This window comes from Dendrobates tinctorius, unplaced genomic scaffold (genome assembly GCF_039654945.1).
Source record: "Dendrobates tinctorius isolate UK_male_01 unplaced genomic scaffold, ASM3965494v1 ptg000535l, whole genome shotgun sequence".
NCBI lineage: Eukaryota > Metazoa > Chordata > Amphibia > Anura > Dendrobatidae > Dendrobates > Dendrobates tinctorius.
Genome location: NW_027362194.1, coordinates 129,657 through 147,423, shown reverse-complemented (window position 1 = coordinate 147,423; position 17,767 = coordinate 129,657).

The window sequence follows — 17,767 nt, the reverse complement described above, 5'->3', positions numbered from 1 at the left end:
GCTGGTGGATGGGACAGATGGGTCGAATGTGTGGGAAGGCTGGGAAGGTGCAGATGTACCGGGGCGGTCGAAGTGTCCCTCGGTGCCGGTCTCCTCATGGATCGCCTCAGAAGGGTCCAATCGTGCAGGCTCCCGAGTGCTGCTCACCGTGCTGTGGAATAAAGAGATAAAAAAACAATTAAAATAGTGACATGGTATGGCCCTGGCTGAAAAAAAAATTTACATCTAACATTTTTTTTCACATGTGGTGTGTAATATTTACCTTCTGGTGACCATTGTTTCCCGGAGGAACGACAGGGCTCGTGCGTACTTGTACTTGCTCCTGCGTCCTCCAGATCCACTCGGGGCCCGCATCTCTTTATTGAACTCCTTCTTGAAACGATCCCTCACAGACCGCCACCGATTCACAATTCTGTTCCCTGAAACGAGAAAGGACAAAGTGGTTAGTATACAACATCAGTGTTTCCCAAACTCCAGTCCTCATGGTCCCCAGGGGTCATGTTTTCAGGATTTCCATAGTAAATAGAAATCCTGAACACATGATCCGTGGGGACCACGAGGACTGGAGTTCGGGAAACACTGGTTTACATCAAGCAACCGGTACTGTATATACTTACGCTCTTTAATCTGGGCCCGAGCTTCGAGGTCCTCCCAGCGTCCCACAAGGAGCGAACAGATTTCCTCCCATCGTCGGGTAACGATCAGGTCAGCGTGGCGGCGGTCAGCCATATTCCAGAGCGGCTCCCTTTCTCTGACGAGATCGATGAGGCGGTCCACATCAATCCCTCCATCCTCACCGTCAGAGTCGGGAGCACGCTGTGAAGGCTGTTAAAGAAAAAGACAAAAATAACATAATTAGCCTCCACAAAAGAAATGAAATAAAAAGTGCAAAAAAACAAAGCAAAAATATTTATACTTACACACTGGTGACTGCCGCGTTGCTGTCGCCGACGACCCTGGGAGGCACTGCGAGGACCTCTTGGCCGAGCACCAGATTGGGAAGACTAGAGAAGAAAACAAAAAATGTTATGTCTTTGGATGTAGGCATTTGTTTGCTGTGTGTGGTCTGCAGAACATTGTTTTCTATGTGTTGTGTGTAGTGTGATGTTGTGTTTCTGCGTTTGATGCAAAAAACTTACCAATTGTGAGCCCACTCCAGGTGTCTGTCCACCCCTTCCTTCTTCTTCTGGGAGCTCCTCTTCATCTTGTGATTCCTGTTTTGAAATAAAAGGCCATGAATAGACATATATTACAGAGAAGATGGATTTTGGAAATAAAAACTTACCGTCAAACGCTGACGATGCGAGGGAGGGCTCCCAGAAGAAGATGTGCTGTCTTCCTGGTGGCCATACTCCATGCCTGTGGGTGGTGTTGCAGCTGCTGCCATTGCTGCTGCTGCTGCTGCATCTATTGGGCGGCTGTTGAATAAAGAGAAACAAAGGGCCAATGAATATCTTGATATTCAATAGCCCTAGTTTGGAGGAATGGGGGATTTGATAATTACCGTCTCTCCTCTGCTGCTGGCCTCCCCTCCTCAGCATGTTCTATTTGCTGCTCCATTTGGGGTGGTGGTGGTGCGGATGGTGCTGCAGTGGTCTCCTGCCTTCTCCTGCGCCTGGTTGCTGTCTTGGGTGGCATGTTGGGTGTGGCTGTGGGTCCCACTGTCTTGCTTTTATATATGTCTTGTGGGCAGAGCTACTGAGCATGCTCAGACCAAAAAACCGGATCCGGCCGCCGGATCCGGCTTTCGACGGATCCGGCGCTCATAGGCTTTCATTGTGTGAAAAAGCCGGACGCGCCGGATCCGGCGTGTCCGGCTTTTTCGCCGGAGACAAAAAACGTTACAGTAGACGTTTTTTCCAGACGCCGGATCGCGACACATTGCGACACATTGCCGGATCCGGCGAAAACCGGATGAAACGCATGGCCATCCGGCGCGATCCGGCGCAAATGCAAGTCAATGGGGGGGAAACCGGATCCGGCATTGCATTTCGCCGGATCCGGTTTCTGTCAAAAGCGCCGGATCGCGCCTGACGGCGAAAACCTGATGTGTGAAAGAGGCCTAAGATGTAATATCTATGGGATTCTAATAAAATCCTTTCTTGGATACAATGTGTCCGGCTTGGATGCCCTATATTCGGATTATTTCTTTGAGGTCACATATACTGAAGATTAGGAGAGAAGGAGCTTTATGTGCCTATTAATGCCAATATTACTGTTTTCCATCTACAGTATATGAAGATGCTGCAAATGTTGTGTAGGAAGGGAGCCCTGGGTATAGTTTTATGTGTTCAAAAGACCATGCTTGCGGTTAAGTGCATTTTAATTATTTGTCTTTGATGGAGTGTTTAGGCGCTTATATTATTACTAGCTGAAGAACCCGGCGTTGCCCGGGCATAGTAACTAACTGCCGTCCCGCTCTCTCCCTCCACAGCACCACTCTACACTTGCCGTCCCGCTCTCTCTCTCTGAAGCCCAGCTCTCCACCCGCTGTCCCGCATTCTCCCTCAGCATCCCCGTTCTCCATCCACCGTTCCGCTCTCTCCCTCCGAAGACCCTGTTTCCACTGGCTGTCTTGCTCTCTCCTTCAGCAGCCCCGCTATCTCTCCTTCCGCAGACCCACTCTCCAATCGCCGTCCCACATTCTACCTCCACAGCTCTGCTCTCTCCCTCAGCATCCCCTGTCTCCACTGGCCATCCTGTTCTCTCCCTCTGCAGACCCAATCTCCACTGGCCACCCCTCTCTCCACTCACCGTCCTGCTCTCTCCCTCCACAGCTCATATCCACTGGCCATCCCGCTCTCTCTCTCAGCAGCCCTGCTCTCCACCCACCGTCCCGCTCTCTCCCTCTGCTGCCCCGCTCTCCATGCACCATCCTGTTCTATCCCTCCGCTGCCCCGCTCTCCATCCGTGCCCTGCTCTCCCCTCCACAGCCCCGCGCTATCCCTCCGCAGCCCCGCTCTCCATCCGCATCCTGCACTTTCCTTCTGCAACCCCTCTCTCCACACGGCAGTGGTCGGGGCTATGTGTAGTGGGCGTGGTTTGATACATACACACACATACATATGCTCAGCTTTATATGCATAGATAGCGGCATATATTCCATAGCACCTTACATGTGAGGAGAGGGAGAAATCTTGCTTGCGATTCTCGGAAGAGGAGATAAGAGGGGAGTAGAGAAGGAGATTTTGTAAGGATCTGAGATTGCGTTCTGCTAAGTACCGGGAGATGAGGTCACAGATGTATGGAGGAGACAGGTTGTGAATGGCTTTGTATGCCCTGGTTAGGATTTTGAACTGGAGTCTCTGGGTAATGGGGAGCCAGTGCAGGGATTGACAGAGGAGAGAGGCCGGGGAATAGCGGGGTGACAGGTAGATTAGTCGGTCAGCGGAGTTTAGGATAGTTTGGTGGAATGCGAGAGTGTTAGAGGGGAGGCCACAGAGCAGGAGCTTGCAGTAGCCAAGGTAGGAGATGATGAGGACGTGCAATAGAGTTTTTGCAAATTCTTGATTAAGGAATGTGCAGATCCGGGAAATATTTTTGAGTTGGAGTCGGAAGGAAATGGAAAGGGCTTGGATATGTGGTTTATAGGAGAGATCAAAGCCAAGGGTTACCCCAATGCAGCACGCTTGCGGGACTGGGGAGAGTGAGCAGCCATTGACTGTGATGGATAGGTCTGTTGGGGGGTTGAGTGAGACGGTGGAAAGATGATGAATTCTGTTTTATTAATGTTAAGTAAATCTAGCAGAGAAGAAAGGTGAAACAGCAGACAGACATTGTGGGATTCTGGTTAGTGGGGAGGTGATATCGGGTCCAGAGAGGTAGATCTGTGTATCATCAGCATAGAGGTGATACTGAAAGCCATGAGATTCTATGAGCTGTCCGAGGCCAAAGGTGTAAATGGAGAAGAGCAGGGGCCCTAGGTTTGATACTTGGGGTAGCCAACAGATAGGGGGCGAGGTGAAGAGGTGGTTTCTGAGAGAGTAGAATCATAGAATCGTAGAGTTGGAAGGGACCTCCTGGGCCATCTGGTCCAACCCCCTGCTCAAATCAGGATTCGCTAAATCATCCCAGACAGATGTCTGTCCAGCCTCTGTTTGAAGACTTCTATTGAAGGAGAACTCACTCTGTCTTCTACAGTAGTGTAGAAGACAGAGGACAGGTCCAGGGGGAGGAGGACAGAGTATTGTCGCTTGGCTTTGGTGGCTAATAGGTCATTGGAGACTTTGGTTAGGGCAGTTTGAGTGGAGTGATGCGGTCGGAAGCCAGATTGTAAGTGGACAAAGAGGGAGCAGGAAGAGAGGTGGGAGGACAGTTCAAAATGAATGTGTTGTTCCAGTAGTTTTGAGGCATATGAGAGAAGTGATATGGAGTGATGGCTAGATACAGAGGATGGGTCAAGAGAGGGATTTTTGAGGATGGGTGTGATTGACGCATGTTTGAAGCATGCGTCATGAGGGGAACGTTGAATAGATGGGAATAGGGTTGGGATGAAGACTGTGGTGAGGTTTGGGATGAGGTGGGACAGGATTGCGTCAAGTTCACATGTGGTGAGTAGTGTTGAGCATTCCGATACCGCAAGTATCGGGTATCGGCCGATATTAGCGGTATCGGAATTCCGATACTGACTTCCGATACTTTTGTCATATCGGATTCCGGAATCGGAATCGGAAGTTCAAAGTTGATTGACAGCCGAAATGACGTCATCATGATGCGCGGTGTGTGCGCATCATGATGCGCCGTCATTTCGGGCCTTCCGGGGGTCTCTGCCGGCCTGCCGGGGGGCTGTGCCGGCCTGCCGGGGGGCTGTGTGGACTGCCCGGGGTCTGTACCGGCCTGCCGGGGGGCTGTGCCGGCCTGCCGGTGGTCTGTGCACCCTGTGGGGGTCTGTACCGGCCTGTCGGGGGGCTGTGCCGGCCTGCCGGGGGGCTGTGCTGATGTCCGGGAGTCTGTGCAGGCATCGTCCGATGGGACTACAAGTCCCATCGGGCGATGCCTGCTACCATGACAGTGATTGACATATTAGCCAATGATGGGACAGTAGTAGTCCCATCATCCGGCTAATGTGTTAAATGTAAAAAAAAAAATAAAAATACTACATACATACAACATACATACTACATATATACTACATGAAAAAAAAAAAAAAAAAAGTCCCTAGTCTCACTTTATGGTAAAAGCTGTGTGGGAATTTCCCACACAGCTTTTACCATAAAGTGAGACTAGGGACTTTTTTTTTTTAAGTGGCGGAGGAATACAGTGCGGAAGGATACCTACCTTCCGTCATTGGATTCCTGCAGCCCGTAGAGAGCGGCAGCATCAGCTGATGCTGCAGTTCTCTACCCAAGATCGTCGTGGGGCACACTCGTGGACTGCTTCGGATCATGGGTGAGTATTTTTGTGGTTTGTTATGTTAATATTTATTCCGTAAAAGACAATGGCTTCGGGGAACAATGTGACAAGTATTGGTAAGTATGTTACTCTATGTTATATGTACTGTATGTCTATGTATGTATTGTATGAATGTATTGTATGTAGCATGCATGTAGTATGTATGTAGCATGTATGTAGTATGTATGTAGTATATATGTGGTATGTATGTAGCATGTAGTATGTATGTAGCATGCATGTAGTATGTATGTAGTATGTATGTAGTATGTATGTAGCATGTATGTAGCATGCATGTAGTATATATGTGGTATGTATGTAGCATGTAGTATGTAGCATGCATGTAGTATGTATGTAGTATGTATGTAGCATGCATGTAGTATATATGTAGCATGTAGTATGTATGTAGCATGCATGTAGTATATATGTACTATGTATGTAGCATGCAGTATGTATGTAGCATGCATGTAGTATATATGTAGTATGTATGTTGTATGTATGTAGCATGCATGTAGTATGTATGTAGTATTTTTTTTTTTTTTACATTTAACACATTAGCCGGATGATGGGACTACTACTGTCCCATCATTGGCTAATGTGTCAACCACTGTCATGGTAGCAGTTATCGCCCGATGGGACTTGTAGTCCCATCGGACGATGCCTGCACGGACCCCCGGACATCAGCGCAGCCCCCCGGCAGGCCGGCACGGCCCCCCGGCAGGCCGGTACAGACCCCCACAGGGTGCACAGCCCCCCGGCAGGCCGGCACAGCCCCCCGGCAGGCCGGTACAGACCCCCACAGGGTGTACAGACCCCGGGCAGTCCGCACAGCCCACCGGCAGGCCAGCACAGCCCCCCTGCAGGCCGGCAGAGACCCCCGGAAGGCCCGTACAGACCCCCGTGAGGCTGTACAAGGGCAGGAAAGGGTTTTTCCAATTCCGATACCGGAAGTCTCATAGACTTGAATGGGACTTCCGGTATCGGCATCGGCGATACCGATACTTTTTTTAAAGATCGGCCGATCCATTCCGATCCGATATTTTGAAGTATCGGACGGTATCGCTCAACTCTAGTGGTGAGATGTGATTTGTGGGAGGGGCCACAGATTCCAGAGCTACAGCTATTGTGGTGTTATGTAGAGCGGCAGCGGCATCCGAATTGTGTAGGGAACTTATGTCTGTAAGAGGGAGGAGGGATTCAGACAATGAGGGTAGATCAAGGTGTTTGAAATTTCCGCCAGGGTGTACAAGTTTGTGAAGTGGGGATTGTGGACCTGGAGAGGAGAGGGAAGAGAATGTAAGTAGGTTGTGGTCAGAAAGAGGGAGAGGAGAATTAGAGAGGTTAGATAGGGAGCAGAGGTGGGTGAAGATGAGGTCCAGTGTGTGGCCATCTTTGTGAGTGGCTGCAGAAAACCATTGAGTGAGGCCAAAGGAAGAAGAGAGAGATAGAAGTTTAGTGACAGGTGAGTGGGACGTATCAATGTTGTAGTAGGGATGTCAGTGGAGAGGAAATGAAGTAGCCAGGTGGAGAAGTGGTCGGAGAAGGTGGTGGCTGGCCCTGGGGGGGCAGTAAATGACACTCAGTTGGAGGTCGGTGGCAGAGTAGATCCACACACAGTGCACCTCAAAGGAAGGAAGGGGAACATAGGGTGGCAGTGGGATTTGGGTGAAGGATCAGTTATCTGACAGGAGAAAAACAACTCCTCCAACATGCTTGCTACTGGGGAGGGATGTGTGAGAAAGGTGGAATCCACCATATGAAAATGCAGCAGGAGAGGCTGTGTCAGAAGGAGTGATGGCGAGGAAGGAAAAGTTTGTTAGAAATAAAAAGATCATGGATGTAGCAGGAAAGTTTGTTGCAGACAGAGCGAGCATAGCATAGAGCTCCTGTTAGTGGGACTGGGGAAGCGGGGGCCGGGTGAATGGGTATAAGGTTAGAGAGGTTACGGAAATGTGTGATAGAGCATGGATGGGAGGTAGAAATGACTGTGGGGATGTGGTGAGGAGGACCAGGATTTGGAGAAATATCACCGGCAGTCAGAAGGAGCAGAGATAGTGATAGAAGGTGAGAAGAGGAGAGGGCATGAGGGGGCTGACTGTGTTTGGAGACAGAAGATCATATGTCCAGAAAAAGTTCTGAGGGGGAGGTGAGATGGATGGGAAGGTGGAGGGAGAGATGACAAGTTCATTACTAGGTGTAGGGATTAGGGGGTGTGGAAGGTCGGCTCACTCAGCTGCTCCCCGAGGTAGACACAGGAACACTTTCAGGTTAAAGTCTCTGGGTGGTTTATTACTTCATAAATCATAAAGCCCAAAATAGTAATAACAGCCTTTATGGCACAAATGAAAATAAAAAAGTTCATGCAAAGTCCTTCCCAGTATGGCTCCCGCCTTCTGGAACAAACACATACCGCATCTCTCTCTGGAGCTCAGCCTGGAGGCTTCCTTCCTCCAAAACACACAAAGCAAAAAAAAAACACTGGCTGGACATTTAACTCCTTCCAACCACACCCTTGAGGTGGAGATATGGTGTGTAGGCATCCAGTCTATCTCTGACCTACTCACCACGAAAGCCATACCCTAGGAACAACTGATTTACTCTCAGCACATATGCTGGAGGAAAGCTTATGGCTTTAACATCATGCAGGATAATAACCTTTGCGACACATATCTCCCCTCACATACAATACCAGTGACTGTTACATATTCCCCCCCTCTGCCCACACCTTCGAACACCAAACAGGGAATTTGGGAGAAAGCATCTGCATTCCCGGGTAATTTCCCGGGTCGATGTTCTATGTTGAACCTGAAATCCTGGAGGCCTAAGAACCACCTAGTCACCCGGGCATTCTTACCTTTCTTTTCCCTTAACCATCTCAGAGGGGCTTGGTCTGACACAAGTTTGCACCTCCGGCCTAGTAGATAATACTTCAATGTATCCATAGCCCATTTTATAGCTAGACACTTCTTCTCCACAATGGCATAGTTTTCTCGCATGACGAGAGCTTCCAACAAAGATACAGGATGGGATGTTCTTCTCCATTTACTTCCTGAGACAGTACGGCTCCCAACCCAACTTCTGACGCATCTGTCTGGACCACAAATTCTTTACTGAAGTCTGGTGCTTCAGCTCCTGGAACGCCATCTCTGTTTTATCAGTCCATTTAATTATTGCCGACTTAGTGCCTTTAAGAAGATCCGCCGTGATTATGGAGATACCATCCGATACCGTGAAGTATCGGATCGGATTGGATCGGACCGATACCCAAAAAGTATCGGGTATCGCCGATTCCGATACCGGAAACCCCATTCAAGTCAATGGGACAGAAATATCGGAATTAAAAAACCCATTTCTTTACTTGTACATCCAGTTCAGGAGGGGGGAAGAGTGGGTGGACACTGTGCGTGTCTGTGTGTGCGAGCGGGGCCTCTTGGGGGTCTGTACAGGCCTCTCGGGGGTCTGTGCGGGCCTGCCGGGGGTCTGTGCAGGCCTGCCGGGGGTCTGTACGGGCCTGCCGGGGGTCTGTGCGGGCTGCCGGGGGTCTGTGTGTGTGCAGGCATCGTCCAATGGGACTACAAGTCCCATCGGGCTATGCCTGCTACAATGACAGTAATTGACACATTAGCCAATGGTGGGACAGTAGTAGTCCCATCATCCGGCTAATGTGTTGAATGTAAAAAAAACCCCATACATACTACATACATACTTCATATATACTACATTCATACAACATACATACATACTACATACATACTACATACATACTTCATATATACTACATTCATACAACATACATACATACTACATATATACTACATATATACTACATTCATACAACATACATACATACTACATACATACTTCATATATACTACATTCATACAACATACATACATACTACATATATACTACATATATGCTACATTCATACAACATACATACATACTACATACATACTTCATATATACTACAGACCCCCGGCAGGCCCGTACAGACCCCCCGGCAGGCCCGCACAGACCCCCGGCAGGCCGCACAGACCCCCGGCATGCCCGTATAGACCCCCGGCAGGCCCGTACAGACCCCCGGCAGCCCGCACAGACCCCCGGAAGCCCGCACAGACCCCCGGCAGGCCCGCACAGACCCCCGGCAGCCCGCACAGACCCCCGGAAGCCCGCACAGAACCCCGGCAGGCCCGCACAGACGGCACATCATGATGCGCACAGACCGCGCATCATGATGACATCATTTCAGCAGCCAATCACAGCCACAACACTGGCTCATTGCATTATGGGAACTTCCGATTCCGGTATCCGATATTGTAAAAATATCGGTACTCGGTATCGGAATTCTGATACAGCGAATTTCGGCCGATACCCGATATTTGCAGTATCGGAATGCTCAACACTAATCACTGGCAATAACCCACAATTCTAAGAAACACCCTCACTTGCTTTTTGGAAAGTGGTTCTGAATTGCCTTGATCTTGTTTAGTTGTGGATTGATTTCACCCCTCCCGACAACGTAGCCTAGGTACTTGGCCTCTTCCTTTCCTATGGCACATTTTTTCAAAATTATGGTGAACGCCACATTTCTTAAAGCATCCAAAACTGCCTGTACCTTTGGCAGATGACTAGCCCAATCAGGACTGAAGACCACAAGGTACGCTGCCGCATACTTCGTATGCGGAGCTAGAATCGATCCATAGCCCTCTGGAAGGTTGCTGGGGCCCCTGGAGACAGAAGGGCATTCTGGTGTCTTGGAAACACCCATCCCGCGTCGAGAAGACCGCCTTCTCCTTGGCACTCCTGGACATGGGGACCTGCCGATCCGCTCTGCTGCAGCTTCCCTTCCGGTCCTCTCTGCTGCAGCTTCCCTCCCGGTCCTCTCTGCTGCAGCTTCCCTCCCAGTCCTCTCTGCTGCAGCTTCCCTCCCAGTCCTCTCTGCTGCAGCTTCCCTCCCAGTCCTCTCTGCTGCAGCTTCCCTCCCAGTCCTCTCTGCTGCAGCTTCCCTCCCAGTCCTCTCTGCTGCAGCTTCCCTCCCGGTCCCCTCTGCTGCAGCTTCCCTCCCAGTCCACTCTGCTGCAGCTTCCCTCCCAGTCCTCTCTGCTGCAGCTTCCCTCCCAGTCCTCTCTGCTGCAGCCTCCCTCCCGGTCCCCTCTGCTGCAGCTTCCCTCCCAGTCCACTCTGCTGCAGCTTCCCTCCCAGTCCACTCTGCTGCAGCTTCCCTCCCCGTCCTCTCTGCTGCAGCTTCCCTCACAGTCCATTCTTCTTCTCTTTAGTCTTCACTCTTTGGTGCTAATGAGGCCTCAGGAGTAGTGTTGAGCGATACCATCCGATATTCAGAAATATCGGATCGGATTGGATTGGCCCGATACCCCAAAAAGTATCGGTATCGCCGATTCCGATACCGGAAGTCCCATTCAAGTCAATGGGACAGAAATATCGGAATTAAAAAAACCCCTTTCTTGCCTTGTACATCCTGTTCGGGAGGGGGGAAGAGTGTGAGCGGTGCGTGGGCGGACACTGTGCGTGTCTGTGTGCGGACGAGGTCTGTGCGGGCCTCTCGGGGGTCTGTGCCGACTGTCGGGGGCCTGTGCCGGCTGCCGGTGGTCTGTACAGGCCTCTCGAGGGTCTGTGCCGACTGTCGGGGGCCTGTGCCGGCTGCCGATGGTCTGTACAGGCCTCTTGGGGGTCTGTGCCGACTGTCGGAGGCCTGTGCCGGCTGCCGGTGGTCTGTACAGGCCTCTTGGGGGTCTGTGCCGACTGTCGGAGGCCTGTGCCGGCTGCCGGTGGTCTGTACGAGCCTCTCCGGGGCCTGTGCCGGCTGTCGGTGGTCTGTGTCGGCTGCCGGGGGCCTGTGCCGGCTGCCGGTGGTCTATACGGGCCTCTCGGGGGCCTGTGCCGGCTGTCGGTGGTCTGTGGCGGCTGCTGGGGGCCTGTGCCGGCTGCCGGTGGTCTGTGCGGGCCTGTGATGCCTGCTACAATAACAGTAATTGACACATTAGCCAATGATGGGACAGTAGTAGTCCCATCATCCGGCTAATGTGTTGAATGTAAAAAAAACAACAACAAAAAAAACATACTACATACATACTACATATATACTACATTCATACAACATACATACATACTACATATATACTACATTCATACAACATACATACATACATACTACATATATACTACATTCATACAACATACATACTACATACATACTACATATATACTACATTCATACAACATACATATATACTACATACATGCTACATATATACTACATTCATACAACATACATATATACTACATACATACTACATGTATACTATATTCATACAACATACATACATGCTTCATATATACTACATTCATACAACATACATAGTACATACTACATACATGCTACATATATACTACATTCATACAACATACATACATACTGCATACTGCATACATACTACATACATACTGCATACAATACATACATACTACATACATACTACATACAATACATTCATACAGTACATACATAGACATACAGTACATATAACATAGAGTACATAATCACCATCACTTGTCACTTTGATCCCCAAAGCCAGTGTCATCTATAAAAAATTAGAAAATAACAAACAACCGATATACTTCCTGATCCGCAGAAATCCACGGGGGTCCCACGCCGATTTCCCGTGGAGAACAGCAGCATCAGCTGATGCAACCTCTCTCTAGGGGCTTCAATATTCCAATGACGGGAGGTAGGTATCCTTCCGCACTGTATTCCTCCGCCACTGTAAAAAAATAGTCCCTAGTCTCACTTTTGGCATTGCTGTGTGAGAAAGTTCCCACGCAGCTTTTGCCATAAAGTGAGACTAAGGACTATATTTTTACAGTGGCGGAGGAATACTGTGCGGAAGGATATCTACCTCCCGTAATTGGATTCCTGGAGCCCCCTAGAGAGCGGTCACATCAGCTGATGCTGCTGTTCTCCACGGGAAATCGGCGTGGGACCCTCGTGGATTTCTGTGGATCAGGAAGTATATCGCTTGTTTGTTATTTTCTAATTTTTTATAGATGACACTGGCTTCGGGGATCAAAGTGACAAGTGATGGTGAGTATGTACTCTATGTTATATGTACTGTATGTCTATGTATGTATTGTATGAATGTATGAATGTATTGTATGCAGTATGTATGTAGTATGTATACAGTATGTAGTATGTATGTAGTATGTACTATGTATGTATGTTGTATGAATGTAGTATGTATGTATTATGTAGTATGTATGTATGCTGTATGAATGTAGTATGTATGTAGTATGTATGTATGTTGTATGAATGTAGTATACACTCACTGGCCACTTTATTAGGTACACCTGTCCAACTGTGTGTTAAGACTTAATTTCTAATCAGCCAATCACATGGCGGCAACTCAGTGCATTTAGGCATGTAGACATGGTCAAGATAATCTCCTGCAGTTCAAACCGAGCATCAGTATGGGGAAGAAAGGTGATTTGAGTGCCTTTGAACGTGGCATGATTGTTGGTGCCAGAAGGGCTGGTCTGAGAATTTCAGAAACTGCTGATCTACTGGGATTTTCACGCACAACCATCTCTAGGGTTTACAGAGAATGGTCCGAAAAAGAAAAAAAATCCAGTGAGCGGCAGTTCTGTGGCCGGAAATGCCATGTTGATGCCAGAGGTCAGAGGAGAATGGGCAGACTGGTTCGAGCTGATAGAAAGGCAACAGTGACTCAAATTGCCACCCGTTACAACCAAGGTAGGCAGAAGAGCATCTCTGAACGCACAGTGCGTCGAACTTTGAGGCAGATGGGCTACAGCAGCAGAAGACCACACTGGGTACCACTCCTCTCAGCTAAGAACAGGAAACTGAGGCTACAATTTGCACAAGCTCATCGAAATTGGACAGTAGAAGATTGGAAAAACGTTGCCTGGTCTGATGAGTCTCGATTTCTGCTGCGACATTCGGATGGTAGGGTCAGAATTTGGCGTAAACATGAAAGCATGGATCCATCCTGCCTTGTATCAACGGTTCAGGCTGGTGGTGGTGGTGTCATGGTGTGGGGAATTTTTTCTGGGCACTCTTTGGGCCCCTTGGTACCAATTGAGCATCGTTGCAACGCCACAGCCTACCTGAGTATTGTTGCTGACCATGTCCATCCCTTTATGACCACAATGTACCCAACATCTGATGGCTACTTTCAGCAGGATAATGCGCCATGTCATAAAGCTCGAATCATCTCAGATTGGTTTCTTGAACATGACAATGAGTTCACTGTACTCAAATGGCCTCCTCAGTCACCAGATCTCAATCCAATAGAGCATCTTTGGGATGTGGTGGAATGGGAGATTCGCATCAGGGATGTGCAGCCGACAAATCTGCGCCAACTGTGTGATGCCATCATGTCAATATGGTCCAAAATCTCTGAGGAATGCTTCCAGCACCTTGTTGAATCTCTGCCACGAAGAATTGAGGCAGTTCTGAAGGCAAAAGGGGGTCCAACCCCTTACTAGCATGGTGTACCTAATAAAGTGGCCAGTGAGTGTATATGTAGCATGTATGTAGTATGTATGTATGTTGTATGAATGTAGTATATATGTAGTATGTATGTAGTATGTATGTATGTTGTAGGAATGTAGTATATATGAAGTATGTATGAAGTATATGTATGTTGTATGAATGTAGTATATATGTAGCATGCATGTAGTATGTAGTATATATGTATGTTGTATGAATGTAGTATATATGTAGCATGTATATAGTATGTATGTATGTATGTTGTATGAATGTAGTATATATGTAGTATGTATGTATGTTGTATGAATGTAGTATATATGAAGTATATATGTAGTATATATGTATGTTGTATGAATGTAGTATATATGAAGTATGTATGTAGTATGTATGTATGTTGTATGAAAGTAGTATATATGAAGTATGTATGAATGTAGTATATATGTAGTATGTATGTAGTATATATGTATGTTATATGAATGTAGTATGTATGTAGCATGTAGTATGTATGTATGTATGTTGTATGAATGTAGTATATATGTAGTATGTATGTATGTTGTATGAATGTAGTATATATGTAGCATGTATGTAGTATGTAGTATATATGTATGTTGTATGTATGTAGTATGTATGTAGTATATATGAAATATGTATGTAGTATGTATGTATGTTGTATGAATGTAGTATATATGTAATATGTATGTATGTTGTATGAATGTAGTATATATGTAGCACATATGTAGTATGTATGTTGTATAAATGTAGTATATATGTAGTATGTATGTAGTATGTATGTATGTTGTATGAATGTAGTATATATGTAATATGTATGTATGTTGTATGAATGTAGTATATGGTTCCATGACAATTGTGTACAAGATAATTGTGTACGGACAATTGTGTACAGAAAATTGTGTACAGGCCAATTGTGTCCAAGGACAATTGTGTACAAGGACAATTGTGTACAGGGCAATCGCCTTGTACACAATTGCCTTGTACACAATTGTCATTGTACACAATTGGCCTGTACACAATTGTCTGTACACAATAGTCCGTACACAATTATCTTGTACACAATTGTCCTGTCACCACATGTAGCACATATGTAGTATGTATGTTGTATAAATGTAGTATATATGTAGCATGTATGTAGTGTGTATGTATGTTGTATGAATGTAGTATATATGTAGTATGTATGTAGTATATATGTATGTTATATGAATGTAGTATATATGTAGCACATATGTAGTATGTATGTTGTATAAATGTAGTATATATGTAGTATGTATGTAGTGTGTATGTATGTTGTATGAATGTAGTATATATGTAGTATGTATGTAGTATATATGTATGTTGTATGAATGTAGTATATATGTAATATGTATGTATGTTGTATGAATGTAGTATATATGTAGCACATATGTAGTATGTATGTTGTATAAATGTAGTATATATGTAGTATGTATGTAGTATGTATGTATGTTGTATGAATGTAGTATATATGTAATATGTATGTATGTTGTATGAATGTAGTATATATGTAGCACATATGTAGTATGTATGTTGTATAAATGTAGTATATATGTAGCATGTATGTAGTGTGTATGTATGTTGTATGAATGTAGTATATATGTAGTATGTATGTAGTATATATGTATGTTATATGAATGTAGTATATATGTAATATGTATGTATGTTGTATGAATGTAGTATATATGTAGCACATATGTAGTATGTATGTTGTATAAATGTAGTATATATGTAGCATGTATGTAGTGTGTATGTATGTTGTATGAATGTAGTATATATGTAGTATGTATGTAGTATATATGTATGTTATATGAATGTAGTATATATGTAGCACATATGTAGTATGTATGTTGTATGAATGTAGTATATATGTAGTATGTATGTAGTATATATGTATGTTATATGAATGTAGTATATATGTAGCACATATGTAGTATGTATGTTGTATAAATGTAGTATATATGTAGTATGTATGTAGTGTGTATGTATGTTGTATGAATGTAGTATATATGTAGTATGTATGTAGTATATATGTATGTTATATGAATGTAGTATATATGTAATATGTATGTATGTTGTATGAATGTAGTATATATGTAGCACATATGTAGTATGTATGTTGTATAAATGTAGTATATATGTAGCATGTATGTAGTGTGTATGTATGTTGTATGAATGTAGTATATATGTAGTATGTATGTAGTATATATGTATGTTATATGAATGTAGTATATATGTAGCACATATGTAGTATGTATGTTGTATGAATGTAGTATATATGTAGTATGTATGTAGTATATATGTATGTTATATGAATGTAGTATATATGAAGTATGTATGTAGTATATATGTATGTTGTATGAATGTAGTATATATGTAGTATGTATGTAGTATGTATGTATGTTGTATAAATGTAGTATATATGTAGTATGTATGTAGTATGTATGTAGTATGAATGTAGTATATATGAAGTATGTATGTAGTATATATGTATGTTGTATGAATGTAGTATATATGTAGCATGTATGTAGTGTGTATGTATGTTGTATGAATGTAGTATATATGTAGTATGTATGTAGTATGGTTTTTTTTTTTTTTTTACATTCAACACATTAGCCGGATGATGGGACTACTACTGTCCCATCATTGGCTAATGTGTCAATCACTGTCATTGTAGCAGGCATCGCCCGATGGGACTTGTAGTCCCATCAGACAATGCCTGCACAGACACAAGACCCCCGGCAGCCGGCACAGACCACCGACAGCCGGCACAGGCCCCCGAGAGGCCCTTACAGACCACCGGCAGCCGGCAGAGTCCCCCGGCAGCTGGCACAGACCACAGACAGCCGGCACAGGCCCCTGAGAGGCCTGTACAGACCACCGGCAGCCGGCACAGGCCCCCGAGAGGCCCATACAGAATACCGGCAGCCGGCACAGGCCCCTGAGAGGCCCGTCCAGACCACCAGCAGCTGGCACAAGCCCCCGACAGGCCTGTACAGACCCCCGAGAGGCCCGTACAGACCATCGGCAGCCGGCACAGGCCCCCGACAGGCCTGTACAGACCCCCGAGAGGCCCGTACAGACCATCGGCAGCCGGCACAGGCCCCTGAGAGGCCCATACAGAATACCAGCAGCCGGCACAGACCCCCGGCAGCCGGCACAGACCCCCGACAGCCGGCACAGACCCCCGGCAGCCGGCACAGACCCCCGGCAGCCGGCACAGGCCCCCGACAGTCGGCACAGACCCCCCGCAGTCGGCACAGACCGCGCATCATGATGACGTCATTTCAGCAGCCAATCACAGCCACAACACTGGCTCATTGCATTATGGGGACTTCCGATACCGGTATCGATATTGAAAAAATATCGGTACTCGGTATCGGAATTCGATACAGCGAATATCGGCCGATACCCGATATTTGCAGTATCGGAATGCTCAACACTAGTCAGGAGACATCATTAAAGCGAACTGTTTTGCTTCATATAGGTAAATATGGCGCTATATGGCAGAGTTTGACTATATTTGAACACTGCATGAGTTTGAGTCATGGTACAGAGATATTTGGGCAGGCTGTTTATCTTCTACAGGCAGCACCCTAATTTCGGCAGGGAGGTGCACCGCAGCATTAGATTGCATCTGTTATCTCAAACCTTCTCCATTGGAAGGATCATAAATAAGGAATGCCGGCGCTTTGATTTCATTTCTTCTATTTGTTTCTCCTTGTTTAAGGAACAACATTAAAGGGAATATTAGAGGCAGCGAAGGAGTAATATTCTCCTCTCCAGATACTGAATATTAACAAAAAAAATCATCCGTTTGTGATGC